Source organism: Orycteropus afer, unplaced genomic scaffold (genome assembly GCF_000298275.1).
Source record: "Orycteropus afer afer isolate SDZICR_OR568_19922 unplaced genomic scaffold, OryAfe1.0 scaffold00050, whole genome shotgun sequence".
Classification (NCBI taxonomy): Eukaryota; Metazoa; Chordata; class Mammalia; order Tubulidentata; family Orycteropodidae; genus Orycteropus; species Orycteropus afer.
Window position 1 is genome coordinate 369,133 of NW_006921637.1, and position 17,185 is coordinate 386,317.

Genomic DNA, 17,185 nt, shown 5'->3' on the forward strand with positions numbered 1-17,185 from the left:
AACGGACTAATACAATATTTGTAAAGTTGGGTTTTTTTTAAAAAAAAAAAAAAAAAAAAGTTTTACAATTCACCTTTAAGTCCATAATCCATTTTAAGTAATTTTTCTATAAGATGTGAAACTTCAATTGAGATTCCTTTTTTTTTTTTTCTTTTTGCCTGTGGATGTCTATTTCACTCTAGTACCATATGTTAAAAGGCTGTCTTTCCTTCACTGAATTGCTTTTGTACCTTTCTTAAGAATAATTTGGACATACTTATGTTGGTCTATATCTGGGTTCTCTTCTGTTCCATTTATCCATGTGTCTGTCCCTTCACCAATACCACACAGTCTTACTGTTGTTATTATGTGCCGTCGAGTCGGACAAGACTCATAGCAACCCCTCCTTGGGTTTCCGAGGCGGTATCACTACGGAAGTAGGTTGCCCAGCCTTCCTTCCGAGGAGTGGCTGGTGGGTTTGAACTGCCAGCCTTCTGGTTAGCAGTCAAGTGCTTTAGGCACTATGCTACCAGAGCTCCCTACAGTCTTACTAAGTTTAGCTATATAATAAATATGTTGGGTAGATGGATTCTTCCCACTTCATTCTTTTTCAAAATTGTTTTAAGCACCTTTGCCTTTCCATATAAATGTTTGTCTATATCTACAAAGATTTTGCCAGAATTTTGATAGAACTTGTATTAAATCTATATATTAATTTAAGAAGAACTTGTAGCTTTACTATATTGAGTCTTCCAGCCCATGAATATGGCATTTCTCTTGACTTAATTAAAATTTTCTTTAGTTTCTTTCATCAGCATCGTGTAGTTTTTATTCAGCAGCCAAGTTGGTTAGATTTAAATCTAAACATTTTTGGTTAGATTTAAATCTAAATATGTTTGGTTAGATTTAAATCTAAACATTTCTTTTTTTATTTTTTTGCACAATTGTAAATGATACTGTATTTTTCATTTTGTTTTCTATGTGATCATTATTAGGATATAGAAACACTTGATTTTTATATGCTTACCTTGTATCCTTCAGCTTGCTTAATTTTGTCGATTCCTCAGGATTTTCTACGATCTTAATCATGTCATCTGCAAATAGAAGTAGTTTTATTTCTTCCTTTCCAATTCATATGTCCTTTGTTTCGTATTTTTTGTTGTTTTTGGCTTATTCGATGGCTAGAACTTTTCAATACATGTTCATAAGAGTGGTAAGAGCAAATATCTTTTTCCCAGTCTTAGCAAGGGAAGCATTCAGTCTTTTACTATTAAGTGTGATGTTATTGTATCAAGTTGCGGAAGTTCTCCCTCTATCCCTATTTTTCTGAGAGCTTTAGTCATGAATTTTTGTCAAATGCTTTTTCTACATCCATTGATACAATCATGTAATTTTCTTCTTTATGCTATTAGTATGATAATTATATCAATTGATTTTCAAATAATAAACTAGTCTTGCAACCCTGGAATAAACCCCACCTGGTCCTGGTGTATAATTCTTTTTATATATTACTGAATTTTGTTTGCTAATACTTTGTTAAGAATTTCTGTGTCTATATTCATGAGAGCTCTTGATCTTTAGTTTTTGTTTTCTATATGATCTTTGTCTGGTTTTGGTATTAGGGTAAATGAAACTTGTAATATGTGGAAGAGATGATGTAGAATAGGTATTAAGTCTTTCTTAAATATTTGGTAGAATTATGAAACCATCTGATAATTTTGGGGAGTTTTTTATTACTATTATTATTTTTTTATTTTTGCAGTGTTCCCTCCTCTCCCCTCCTGCCCCTGGTAACCAACAAAGAAAATTTCCTTCCATCTTTGGGGAGTTTTTAAATGACAATTTCTATAATTGTTAAGTTATTGTTGTTATGTGCTGTTGAGTTGGACCGGACTCATAGCGACCCTCCTTGGGTTGCCGAGGCAGTATCACTATGGAAGTAGATTGCCCCATCTTCCTTCTGAGGAGTGGCTGGTGGGCTTGAACCACCAGCCTTCTGGTTAGCAGTCAAGTGCCTTAGGCACTACACTACCAAAGCTCCCATAATAGTTATAAGGCTATTCAAACTATCTATTTCACATTAGGTACGTTGTGGCAACCTATGTTATATGAGGAAGTGGTATATGCCCATCAGGATCTATAATGATATTATTCCCTGTATAATTCCTGAAATTGATCATTTGTGTCTTCTCTATTTGTTTTTTTTCTATACCACACTTGTAAGAGAGTTGCAAATTTTGTTGGTCTTTTCAAAGAGTCAGCTCTTTGGTTCATTGACTTTTCTTTATTTTTCCTACTTTCAACTTCATTGATACCTGCTCTTATATTTATTATATTCTGTCTTCTGCTTGCTCTGGGTTTATTTTGTTCTTTTTGTTTCTAAGTACTTGAGGTGGCAGCTTAGATTATTGATTTAAGACTTTCCTCTTTTCTGATGTAAAGCATTAAGTGCTATAAATGTCCTTGTTAGCCCTACCTTAGCTGTGTCCACAAGTTTGATGATATTCACTACTTTCATTTTCATTGAATTTGTTCTTTTGTTTCTCTTAAGAATTCCTCTTTGATCTATGGGTTATTTAGTAATGTGTTGTTTGGTTTATAAATGTTTGGAGAGTTTCCTTTTACCTTTCTGTTGTTCAGTTCCAGTGTGATCTGAAAATACATTCTGTGTGATTTAAGTTTTTTTAATTTTGTTGATGTTTGTTTTATAACCCAGGATGTGTAATCTATCTTGACATTTGTTCTTTGAGCACTTTAAAAGAATATGTATTCTGCTGTTTTGAGTAGTGTGCTCTATAAAGATTGATTAGATCCTGTTGGTTGATGATGATGTTGAGTTTTTCTATCTCATTGCTGATATTCTCTCTAGTTCTCTTAGCAACTGTTGAAAGGACACTGAAGTCTCCAGCTATAATGTTAGATTTGTCTTTTTCTTCTTTTAGTACTAGTCAGTTTTTGCTTTACATGTTTTGAAGCTATGTTGTTTGGTGCATAAACATTTAGGATTGCTGGCTGTCTTCTTAGTGAATTAAACCTTTTGACATTATATAAAGACCCTCTTTGTGGTAATTTTGTTTTTGTTGTTCTGAAGTCAATTTGTATTAGTATTAGTATTTCCGCTTTCCTTTGAATAATGTCTGCATGATTTTTTCATTCTTGTTTTCAACCTGCCCATATTATATTTTAAGTGAATCTCTTGTGGACAGCATATAATTAGGTCATGTTTTTTAATCCATTCTGCCAATTTCTATCTTTTAATTGGTATATTTGGATCATTTATGTTTAAAGTAATTACTGTTATGTTAGGCTTAAGTCTGCTTTTTTTTTAAAAAAAATTCTGGTTGTTCTTTGTTTTTAGTTGTTATTTCCTGACTTCCTGTAGGTTAGTTGCACACTTATTTGATTAGAACTATAGTGCATTGAGTGTAGCTTGTCTGTTCCTCCCAGTCTTTACTGCTTCACCAAAGATAACCACTTGTTTGCCTTTTACCATAATTTAGTAACTTAGTTATATGTGTTCTTGAATCATACTGCATGTATCTAGTATGGTTTATGTGCCTTTGTGCCTGGCTTCTTTTGTTCAGTGTTATGTTTGTAAAATTAATCTATGCATTTGAGTTTAGCAGTAGTTCATTCATTCTGGGGAGCTCTGGTGGCGTAGTGCCTAAGGCATTTGACTGCTAATCAGAAGAGTGGTGGTTCAAACCCACCAGCCACTCCTCAGAAGGAAGGTTGGACTATCTGCTTCAGTGGTGATATCATCTCAGAATCCCAAGGAGGGGTCGCTGTGATCCAACTCAACATGAGTTAATTTTTGTTCATTCGTTCTTATTTTTGGTGAATATTTCATTGTATAAATGTAGCATAATTTATTTATGCATTATGCTGTTGATGGTACATTTGTGATTATGCTGCCATGAATACTCCTGTATTTGTATTTTGTTAATATATATTCTCATTTCTGTTTGGCATACCCTTAGGAATGGAATTATATATGTTAGGCTTTAGTAAATACTATCAAACAGCTTTTTGAAATGATATACTAACTTACATTCCTACCAGTAGTGAGGAAAATGTACAGCTTCTCTACATACTTGCCCTACTAGATTTTAATTGATTTGATAGCTTTTAAAAGTAATAGACAAACTGACTGACTCATCTGTCAGTTGTATTGTGCTGTCTTGCCTGTTACTGTGATGCTGGAAGCTATGCCACCAGTATTTCAAATACCAGCAGGGTATTAGCAGAACTTCTAAATTAAGACAGATTAGGAAAAAGGACCTGACAGTCTACTTCTAAAAAAACTAGCTAGTGGACAGCATATGAATAGCAGAGATACATTGTCTGCGTTGGTGCTGGAAGATGAGTTCTTCAGGTTGAAAGGCATTCAAAATACGACTGAGGAAGAGTCTCTCCTCAAAATAGATTTGTAGTAAAGCTATCATAACCTTCATTTACTGATGTGGCACAACTCAAAATGAGCAGAAACAGCTGTAAACATCCATTAATAATTGGAAGGTGGAATGTATGAAGTATGAATCTAGGAAAATTGAGTATTGTCAAAAATGAAATGGAACACTTGAAGATAGATATGCTGGGCATTAGTGAGCTGAAGTGGATGAGTACTGGGCATTGGGCATTTTGAATATGATTTATTATGCTGGGTGTGATGGTTATGTTTGTGTGTCAACTTGGCTGGGCAGCTGGTAGTAGTATTCCCCATGATGAGACTGGCAATCAACTCCATGGTGGGATCTACCATAGGCAGCTGAGTAGCTGCCTTTGGGAATGTAGTCTGCTTCCTGTATTTAAGGAGAGCCTTGGGAATGGTCTCTAGCCTATGGCACGCTTGGACCCAGCATGTAGCCATGTTGTTTGCTCAGCAGCCTGCTATGCTCTACCGACCTTGGGACTTACAATGGACTTACGTTAATGGACTGCCTTGTGGTTTCATAATATCGGGACTGTGCCTTTTTCCTTGTCAACTTTGGGGCTTCTCAGCCTCAGCAGCCAGCAGCTGTCTGAGTGAAGAAATGCCTCTAGCTCCAGTGGGCCTGGAGCAGGAGGTGGAGCTGGACCCCCAAGGTTGAGGGGCTTTCACCCAGTCCCTAGAGCCTGGCACTTTGAACTTGGACTTAAAGCCTCCAAATTGTAAGAATAAACTCCTGTTTGTTTAAGACCATCCCATTTGTGGTATATATTCTTGTCAGAGTGGCACTAGGTAACCAGAACACTGGGAATGACAAATAGAAGAGAAATAGCATTACATTGTCAAAAAGAACATTTCAAGATCTATCCTGAAGTACTACCTGACAGTGATAGGTTAACATTCATATCCATGAAAGGAGAACTAGTTAATGTAACTATTACCCAATTAAAGATTTTTACCAATGTCTCTGATCTGAAATTGATCAAACATGCAATCAAGATGCATCGATATTTACTGGTGAATAGAATGTGAAAGTTGGAAACAAAGAAGAAGGACAAGTAGTTGGAAAATAATGGCATTGGTCATAGCAGAGACACCAGGCACCACATGATAGAATTTTGCAAGACCAATGACTTATTCATTGGAAATACGTTTTTGCAATAACATAAACAGTGACTATACATGTGGACCTTGCTGTATGAAATACACAGGAATCAAATCAATTACATCTGTGGAAAGAGATGATGCAAAAGCTCAATATCATCAGTCAAAACAGACCATCAATTGCTCATGAAAATCCAAGTTGATGCTGAAAAAATTAAAACTAGTCCACAAGAGCCAAAATATGACCTTGATTATATCCCATCTGAATGTAGAGACAATCTCAAAATAGGTTTGATGCATTGAACACTAATAACTGAAAACTAGACAAGATGTGGGATGACATCAAAGACATCATACATGAAGAAAGCAAAAGGTCATTAAAAAAAACAAGGAAGAAAGACAAGACTAAAATGGATGTCAGAAGAGACTCTGAAACTTGCTCTTGAATATAGAGTAGTTAAAGCAAAAGAAAGAAATGATGAAGTAAAAGAGCTGAATGGAAGATTTCAAAGGGAGACTCAAGAAGACAAAGTAAAGTATTAATAATGAAATGTTCAAAAACCTAGAGTTAGAAAACCAAATAGGAAGTATATGGTCTGCATTTCTCAAACTGAAGGAATTGAAGAAAATTTCAAACTTCAGTATTGCAATACTGAAGGAGTCTGTGGGCCAAATGACACAGGAAGCATCAAAAGAAGATGGAAGAAATACACAGTCACTGTACTAAAAAGAATTGGTCAATGTTCAGCTATTTCAGGAGGTAGCATATGATCGAGAACCAGTGGTACTGAAGTAAGAAGTCTAAGCTGCACTGAAGGCATTGGTGAAAAACACGGCTTCAGGAATTGACAGAATACCAATTGAGATGCTTCAACAAACAGTTGCAGTGCTAGAATCACTCACTCACCTATGCCAAAAAAGTTTGAAGACAGTTACCTGATCAACCTACTAGAAGAGATCTACATTTGTGCCCATTCCAAAGAAAGGTGATCCAACAGAAGGTGGAAATTAACAAACAGTATTATTAATATCACATGCAAGTAAAGTTTTGCTAAAGATAATTCAAAAATGGTGGTTGCAGCAGTAAATCAAAACGAACTGCCAAAAATTCAAGCTGGATTCAGAAGAGATGGTAGCACAAGAGACATTGTTGCTTTTGTCAGATGGATCGTGGCTGAAAGCATAGACTACCACAAAGATGTTTACCAGTATTTTATTGACTATATAAAGGCACTTGACTGCATGAATCATGACAATTTAAGACTGACAAACCATGGCCAAAGATGGGAATTCCAGAACACTTAATTGTGCTCATGTGGAACCTGTACATAGACCAAGAGATGGTCATTTGAACAGAACAAGGGGACTACTGTGTGGTTTAAAACCAGGAAGGGTATGAGTTGGGGTTGTATCCTTTCAACATACTTATTCAATCTATATGTTGAGTAAATAACCCAAGAAGCTAGACTCTATGAAGATGCAGTATGAGGACTGGAGGAAGACTCATAACAAGCTACAATATGCAAATGACATAACCTTGCTTGCTGAAAGTGAAGAGGACTTGAAGCATTTATTGATGAAGATCAAAGACTACAGCCATCAGTATGGATTACATCTAAACATAAAACAAAAATTCCTTACAATTAGACCAATAAGCAACATCATGATAAATAAAGATTGAAGTTGTCAAGAATTTCATTTTACTTGGATCCACAATCAGTGACCATGCAAGCAGAAGTCAAGAAATCAAGCAACATATTACATTGAGGAAATCCTCTGCAAAAGATCTCTTTGAAGTATTAAAAAGCAAAGATGTTAGTTTGAGGACTAAGGTATCGCTAACCCAGGCCATAGTATTTTCTATTGCCTCATATACATGCAAAGACTGAAAAATAAATAAAGAAAACTGAAGAGGAATTGATGCATTTGAATTATTGTGTTGATAAAAAATGTTGAATATACCATGGAATGCCAGAACAGTCTGTCTTGGAGGAAGTACAGGCAGAATATTTCTTAGAAGTGAGGATGGTGAGACTACATCTCACATACTGTAGACATTTTATCAGGAGGGACCAGACCACTTTTCCATCATGCTTGGGAAAGTGCAGGGTCAGTAAAAAAGGGAAAGACCATCAGCAAAATGGATAGCCACAGTGGCTGTAACAATGGGCTCAGACATAGCACCAAATGTGAGGACGGCACAGGATTGAGTATTGTTTTGTTCTGTTGTATATAACCACCTACCAACAACTAAATTAATAGAAATTTTCACTATTTTTATTTGAGCTTAGAATAATAAATACACATATCCAGAGTCAGATTACTTAATAAGGAAACTAAGCATGTGTTTGGGGCATCAATAAAACAAGGACGGCAGTTGTCCAAAACAAAGACCCCAAAATGCAAACAGATAGTGTGGGGAAAAAAGTCAGCACCTCAGTGGAAGGAAACTAGAAAGGCACTAAATGAGATGATACCAGCTCCAATGAGTGAGATTGTGCTGGGCTGAAATAAAGTTCATACAAGATCTCGAGGGTGCCCATGTTCAATGTAGTTTAAGCTATGAGGCCCCTACCACTTCAGAACCTGCATTGGCATCTGTCTTCTATGGTCCTTTTCTGTGTTATTGAAATTCCTTATTTCAGCAAGTCTCTTGGGAGTATTCTATTTCTTTCTAATAACCAAGAGTTGAGAGTAGGCGCTCAGTCTATCTTTTGCACCCAGTATGCAACTGGATGCAACATGAGCAGTTACTGGGCAAGGACAGATTATGTTAGTAGATCACAGATCTCTCCTCCATTTTGAGTGAACCATCTTGCACATTCATGTTTACTGATCTAGCAATTCCAGGCAGGAGGGCAAGGAATGCTCTTTGCCGTGATACAAACACAGGGGTATGCTCTTGGGTATGTCCTGGTAAACAACCAATGGGAACTCCAGTCCCAGGTGACACACAAAAGCAAAGAAATAAATAAATCCACCATTGCAATGAATTCAATCAAGCTACTTTTTTAACTATATAGCATTTATGTGAATAGTTATGGCTTAAGTTTTGTAAACAATAGTATTTATAACATTAACTTTAAAATACATTTGGCTTACGTGTGGATGCAATCTGGCATACATACATTTAATATAATACTAACATGGATAATAATACTAAAATAGCAAGTATCCAAAAAATATTAGAAATATTTATCTAACACAAATATCTAAATATTTATCTAACATGGTAAGTTTTAATTTATGTATCAAGTGAGTTTCATTTTTTATTGTTACATGGGACACAATGCTTCACGTTACTCTATATATGCTCATAAATGTGATATTAGACACATTAAGAGGACACAAAATTCAATACGTTTTTATTGTGCAAAATATATTTCTGTTTCGCAACAATGAGTGTGTTTCAGATTCATCTCCCCAGAAATCAACAAGGGGCATTTATCAGAATATTACAATTGTATTTTTTCAGAATATTTATGTATTTCTTTGTAAAAAAATTGAATAGTTCCTCAAGGAAATAAATAAATATTTACTACTCTTCCTCCTCCTCACCATCAAGTCATTTTGACTCATAACGACCCCTCCTTGGATTTCCGAGGTGGTATCTCTACAGAAGTAGATTGCCCAATCTTCCTTCTGAGGAGTGGCTGGAGAGTTTGAACTACCAGCCTTCTGGTTACAGTCAAATGCTTTAGGCACTTTGCCACCAGAGATAATGAAATAAAAATTATGTAATTATTTTATTTTCCATTTCCCTTCAGACTGTCTTTCTTTTAAGAATTTTACTGATACTGTTTAAAAAGAAGTTACATGGTGGACTGCTAAGAGACACATATATTCCATTCGATATATATACCATTCAAAAGCATGAGCAAGCAGGAGACCAGGAAGGTGGCATCATACCTGTAGCCCACACATTTATTCCCTCTAGCATCTTAATTCCTGAAAAACTAGATGCAGTAGTTTGAAGCTAGGAATCTGGGGCTGTGAACAGCTCATTAAATTAGAGAAGGCTAGATTTAGTATAGAAAGATAAAAAAAGCCAGAGTAAACAGCTGAGAAAATAAAAATAAACAAACCTGCCAGCCTGGCAGGAAGGCGGAGAGGCAGAGAAGTGGAACTCTTTTAACAGTACCAGAGAAAACCATGGAGGAAAAAAGAAAAAGGGGACAATACCGTGGAACTAACGGCAGCTTCAGGGACTTGGACTACCCACAACAACAGCTTCTCATGGTAACCTGGGGAACTGAGCTGAATAAGTGGATAACATTTCTGAGAAACAGAGCAGAAACCCTTGTGGTTCAGGTCACTGCTGAGTTGAGAGTGGAAAGGGGGAAAGGAGGAAGCTCGCCACAGGTAGGCAGGAGAAAAGAAATGTCATCTACAATGGACAAACAATTAGACTCAGTTCTGATTACTCAGCAAAAACCATGCAAGCAAGAAGCAATGGAATGGCATATATAAAACACTGAAGGAAAAGAACTGCCATCCAGAATTCTATATCCAGCCAAACTGTCCATCAAATATGAGGGTGAAACCAAGACATTCTCAGACAAACAGAAATTAAGGGATTTTGTGAAAACCAGACCAACTCTACAAGAAATGCTTAGGGAAGCCCTTCCAATATAGAACCCACAACAGAGCACAACAAAGTAAGATCAGGACATATGACATCAACATTAAAACCAAATCAGAAATAGATGTTCAAAATAAGCTCATAAATCATTGTACACAAAGAAACAAGGGAGTCAATCTGCACACAACACCAGCAACAAAACAAATATGGGAATAAAAGTTCTAAATACAAAACTGCCAAATGGAGAGGAAGAAAGGACAATGTCCTTATAAAACAGACTATTCTGAAATTATAAAGGTGAGAATTAACTCCAAGGTAACCAAAGAGAAAATTAACAATCCCCCTAAGCAAACCCAGAAACAAGGAAAAGACATGTGCTTAATAAACACAAAACCAGCAAAAAAGAAGACAAGAGAGGAAACACTTGAAAACAAAATGAACTCAGCACAGAAAATTATGTGGACCAAGGAAATCTCCAACAACATGATGACAAACACAATAGAATAACAGCAATCAATTCATACCTATCACTAATTGCACTCAGTATGAGTGGACTAAATGCACCAGTCAAGAGAAAAAGTGGCAGATTGGATAAGAAAAGAAGACCCATTGATATGCTGCCTACAAGAGATCCACCTTAGACACAAAGATAAAAACAAATGAAAAGTTAAGGGGTGGGAAAAAATACACCAAGTCAATGGTAAGCAAAAAAGAGCAAGAATGCCAATATTACTTCCTGATAAAATAGACTTCAAGTTGAAAACTGCCTAAGGTACAAAGAAGGACACTATGTGATGCTGAGAGGGTCAGTTGATCAAGAAGACATCACGGTAATAAATATTATGCATCCGATGAAAGAGCTCCAGAATACATAAAACAAATATTAACGGAATTGAAAGGGAAAAGAGACAACTCTACAATAGTAGTAGGAGACTTTAACACACCACTTTCAAGGAGGGACAGATTAACTAGAAAAAAATAGATACAGAAGAACTCAACCACACAATCAGCCAACTCAACCTCATAGACATGTACAGAGCACTCCACGCAACAAAAGCATAATTCACATTTTTCTTCAATGCACATGGATCATTCTCCAGAATAGATCCTATGTTAGGACATAAAACAAGCCTCAATAAATTCAGAAACATTGAAATACTACAAAGCATCTACGCAGACCACAATGCTATAAAATTAGAAATTAATAATAGGAAGATCAAGGAAAAGACATCAAACGTGGAAATTTAATAATACACTGCTCAAAAACTACTGGGTAAAAGAAGAAATAAAGTGTGAAATAAAAAAATTCCTAGAAACAAATGAGAATGAAGATACATCTTACAAAACCTATGGGACACAGCAAAAGCAGTACCCAAAGGTCAATTTATAGCAATAAATGCACACATCAAAAAAGAGAAAAGAAGCAAAATCAACACTCTTTAACTGAGCAACTCCAACAATTAGAAAAAGAGCAACAAAAGAAACCTAAAGTACCCAGAAGTAAGGAAACAATAAAGATCAGACCAGAAATAAATGAAACAGAAAATAAACTAAACAAAAAAACAGTAGAGAAAATCAACAAAAGAAGCTGGTTCTTCGAAAATATTAACAAAATTGACAAACCATTGGCAAATCTAACAAGAAAAGAAAGAGAAGATGCAAATAACAAGAAAAATAAATGAAACTCATGATATTACAATGGAACCAACTGAAATAAAAAAGATATTGACAGAATATTATGAAGAATTGTACTCCAACAGATTTGAGAACCTAGAAGAGATGGACAAGTTTCTAGAAGCACAAGACGTACCTAAACTGTCCCAGGTAGAGATAGGATACTTGAACAGACCTATAACAAAGGAAGAAATTGAACAGGTCATAAAAAAAATTTCCACAAGAAAAAGTCCTGACCCAGGACCAGGTTTGCTGGTCTGATATTGGCTGGTAGAACCACTGAGACTATGGCCCCTAGCTGCCCATCAGGTCTGGAATTGAACCCACACCGGTGGCTTTGAGCCAAACAAAAGACAGGCATATGAGTTGAACATTTACCTGAGGTAGATATACTCCTTGGAGAGAACAATCATGGAAGAAAGAAGGGGTGTTTATGCACAGGGAGACAGCTCAGGGAGCAGGAGCGCATGGAGGAATGGACACAGGGAAGAGGTAGCTATTGGGCGGAAGTGGGAAGGGAGCTGTTGCATTGTGGTAAATTGTAGTCAATGTCATGAGACAAAATGTATGTGAACTGCTGTATGGAAAGTGTATTTGCTCTGTAAACTTTCACCCAAATCAGAATTAAAAAAAAAAAAAAAAAAAGACTTAAAAAAAGTCCTGACCCAGATGGCTTCAGTGGAGACTTTTACCAAACATTCAGGGAAGAGTTGACACCTACACTACTCAAGCTATTCCAGAACATAGAAAAAGGTGGAATACTTCCTAATTCATTTTAGGAAGCAAGCATAACACTGATACCAAAACCAGAGGAAGACACCACTAAAAAGGAAAACTATAGACCAGTATCCCTCATGGATATACCAAAAACCAAACCAAACTCACTCCCATCAAGTTTGATCTCACTCTTCAACAAAATCCTAGCCAACAGAATCCAAGAACATATATAAAAAAAATAATAATACATCCTCATCAAGTGGGATTCATACCTGGTGTGCAAGGATGGTTCAATATCAGAAAAACAATCATTGTAATCCACCACATAAAACAAAACAAAAGAACCATGTGATCATATCAGTCAATGCAGAAAAGGCATTTGATAAAATCCAACATTCGTTCCTGTTCAGAACTCTCAGCAAAATAGGGATAGAAGGGAAATTCCTCAATGTAATAAAGGGCATATACGCAAAGCCAGTAGCCAACATTATTGTTAATGGAGAAAGACTCAAAGCATTTTCCTTACGAACGGGAACCAGACAAGTATACCTACCTTGTATGACCACATTTATTTAACATTGTATTGGAAATCCTAGCCAGAGCAGTAAGAGAAGAAACAGAAATAAAAGGCATCTGCCAAGGGGGCAGTGAGGCCACATCTTCTGACCTCCTGTAACCCCACAAGAGGAAGACAGAATCACTATCAGTAGCCCAAGCCCTATTCCTGCAAGGCCAGACATGCTGGCTCCCTCTAGCCCTTTCATCAACCCTGACACCAACTGTTCCTCCCACAGTACTCACCACCTCTCTGCTGGATTCGATAATTCGCTGTAGTGTACACACACATCTGACAGATTATGGGGTTTATTATGGAAGCAACAGACTACAATTTAAGTTCAGGAATTCAGTCTCTCGGAGCCCACCATCTCTCAGCCAACAGTCCCTCTCAGTCTCTTTCCCAGCAAGGCACATCTCTCACGTCTCTCTCAGCAGTGTGTGTCTCTCACATCTCTCAGCTGGCAGTGAGACAGTTCTTCTGCCTCTAGGAGGGCTCCTTTTGAGCCTAGCAGAGTGGCAAACTAACCAATTCCAACATCAGAGTTCTACACACCTGAGAGAGAGGGAACTTTCCAGAAAATTAATTTGTGCTGCTCCCATCAGAAATACTCCAGGTGGATAACAATCAGGAGCTACTCAGTTGCTCATGGCAAATTCCACCATGGAGCTTACAAAGACTTATGGCTAGGAAAGCCACACTATGTAATTTCCTACAACTCAGCATCCACATTGACAAAGAGGAAGTGAAGCTTTCTGTATTTGCGGATGACAGGATCCTATACATAGAAAACTCAACAGTCTCAGCAAAAAAAAAAAAAAAAACCTACTGGAACTAACAGGTTCAGCAAAGTGGCAGGATACAAGGTCAGCATACAAAAATCAGTTGGATTCCTCTACAGCAACAAAGAGACCTCTGGAAAAAAAAAAAAGGAAAACAATGTCATTTACAATAGCTACCAAAAAGATAAAATATCTAGGAATAAATCTTACCAGAGACGTAGAAGACCTATACAAAGAAAACTATAAAACAGGAGCTCTGGTAGCATAGTGCCTAAGGCACTTGATTGCTAACCAGAAGGCTGGTGGTTCAAACCCACCAGCCACTCCTCGGAAGGAAGGTTGGGAAATCCTACTTCCGTAGTGACACTGCCTCGAAAACCCAAGGAGGGGTCGCTATGAGTCAGGGCTGACTCGACGGCAAATAATAACAACAACAACACCAACAAGAAACTACAAGGAATCTATCTACATAAATGGAAGAACCTGCCTTGTTCATGGATAGGAAGACTGAATATTGTGAAAATGTCAATACTATCCAAAGCAATCTATACATGTAATGCAATCCCAATCCAGATACCATCAACATTTTTAAAAGATAAGGAAAAATCAGTTACTCACTTCATATGGAAAGGAAAGAGACCTTGCATACTGTAGAAGAGGGAGCTCTGGTAGCATAGTGGCTAAGATACTTGCCTGCAAACCAGATGGCTGGCGGTTCAAATCCACCAGCCACTCTTTGGAAGGAAGGTTGGGCAATCCTACTTCCGTAGTGATACTGCCTTGGAAACCCAAGGAGGGGTTAGACTCGACAGCACATAACAACAACAACAACAACAACAACTGTAGAAGAAGAACAAGGTAGGAGGTATTATACTCCCGGATCTCAAAGCCTACTATACAGCCCCAGTAGTCAAAACAGCATGGTATTGGTACAATGATAGACAGACAGACCAATGGAACAGAATTGAAAGTCCAGAAATAGACCCATCTATCTATGGACAGCTGTTCTTTGACAAAGGACCAAAACCCATTAAATGGGGAAGAGATAGTCTCTTTAACAGATGGTGCTGGCAAAATTGGATATCCACTTGCAGAAAAATGAAACAAGACCCATACCTCACCCCATACACAAAAACAAACCCAAGTTGGGTCAAAGACTTAAATCTAAAACCAAAAATTATAAAGCTCATCCAATATAAAATAGGGACAAACTTAGGGGCCCTAATTTATGGCATAAATTGGCTATCAAGCATAAACTAGAATGCACAGGAGGTGGAAGAGAAACCAGATGACTGGGACCTTTTAAAAAAATTAAAATTCTTATGTGCATCAAAAGAGTTCTCCAAAAGGGTAAAATGAGAACCTACAAATTGGGAGAAAATATTTGCCTATGATATATGTATAGAGAACTTCAACACCTCAGCACCAAAAAGAAAAACAATCCAATTTAAAAATGGGCAAGCGATATGAACAGACACTTCACTAAAGACGATATCCTGGCAGCCAATAAACACATGAGGAATTACTCACGATCCTTAGCCATTAGGAAGGTGCAAATCAAAACAACGATGAGATATCATCTCACCCCAGCTATAATAGAAAAGTTCAACAGTACAGAAAATAACAAATGCTGGTGAGGTTACAGAGAGATTGGAGCTCTCATACACTCCTGGTGGGAGTGCAAAATGGTACAACCATTACGGAAAATGGTATGTTGTTTCCTTAAAAAACTGAAAGTAGAAACACCATTTGGACCAGCAATTCCATTACTAGGACTATATCCTAAAGAGATGAGAGACAGAACACAGACATATGCACACCCATGTTCATTGCAGTACAATTCACTATAGCAAGGAGATGAAAACAACCTAAATGCCCATAAACAGATGAATGGATAACCAAATTATGATACATTCACACAGTGGAATACTGGAATACTACGCTACATTAATGAATAATAAAGAATATGCGAATCATTTCACAATGTGGATGAACTGGAGGTTATTATGCTGAGTGAAACAATTCAGTCACAGAAGGACAATATTGTATGAGCCCATTACTGTAAAAAGTCAAGGAAGGATTTGCTTACAGAGGGGAACTCACTGTTGGTTACTGGGAATGGGATGGAAGGGGAGGGGAGGGGAAAATTTTGGACTAGTTGGGGGCCACATGCTGTATTGGGTAAGGGGAGGGATGGTATGGAAAGAGTCTGTGACCAGCATGATAACAATGGTGAAAGAGAGGACACCAAATTTTGCTCATAAGATACAGTTGACAGAGGCTAATACCAGTATATCCACAATAATGCATTACTACTAACACCAAACACCAGGCTACAGATAAATGTATAAACCACTGAGAAGATCAGATGGGAGTCATTGAACATGAATATACTCTAGACCAGTGATGGATTCAGCTGAGGATAATCTTACACAGGTACTTGTTGTTATGTGCCATCAAGTCGGACCTGACTCATAGCGACCCCTGCTTGGGTTTCCGAGGTGGTATCACTAAGGAAGTAGATTGCCTAACCTTCCTTCTGAGGAGTGGCTGGTGGGTTTGAACCGCCAGCCTCTGGTTAGCAGTCAAGTGCCTTAGGCATTATGCTACCAGGGCTCCCACACAGATACTAGTACTACAAAATAACCACAATCATTACAGAAGCCACAGAAAACTGACTTGGAGTAACCCCTCATAGACAGCCAGACACCTTGGGAGAGAGCACCGCTAGATCTGCCGACTCAGGACCATAGTATTTGGGGACACCAGGATCAGTTGGCACAATATAATACATAAAAGTCTTGTTCCACAGCCTATGTTGTTGAGTAGCAACTTGGGTCTTAAAAGCTTTTGAGCGGCCATCTAAGATGCAGCTAGTAGTCTCCTCTTATCAGAAGTGAAGAAGGATGAAGAAAACCAAGGAAATTTGGAAACAGTCAGCTCTAGGATATAATGGACCTCAAGACCAGAAGAACCAGATGGTGCCTGGCTACCTGTGCCAATCACTGGGGAAGGGAGCAAAATTTGAGATCCTTGATAGAGTGGGAGGAAAAACATGGAACAAAATCCAAAAACACGATAATGACCAGATTTACTGGTCAGACGGAGTCTAGTGGCACCCTCAATACGATCTCCCTGGGATACACTTCAGGCCTGGCATAAAACTCACTTCCAAGGACTGGCTGTTAGCCCAGCAGTAGTAAGACTTACATGCAGAACACCCAACCCAGGGTGATGCACCCACCTACTCTGCAGAGATACATCCCTTGGAGCAATCGGCCATGAGGCACCAGAGTGGCAGTATGCACATGGAGGAAAAGCTAGACAGACAGAAGTCATAACTAAGAATGGCACAGATATGG

The 17,185-nt window shown here is 37.7% G+C and overlaps 1 protein-coding gene across 1 annotated transcript in view; it reads left to right on the forward strand.

Moving 5' to 3' along the window:
- The window catches only part of LYST (lysosomal trafficking regulator), a 339,163-nt gene that overhangs the window by 132,239 nt on the left and 189,739 nt on the right, over window positions 1-17,185 (forward strand). The window lies entirely within an intron of this gene.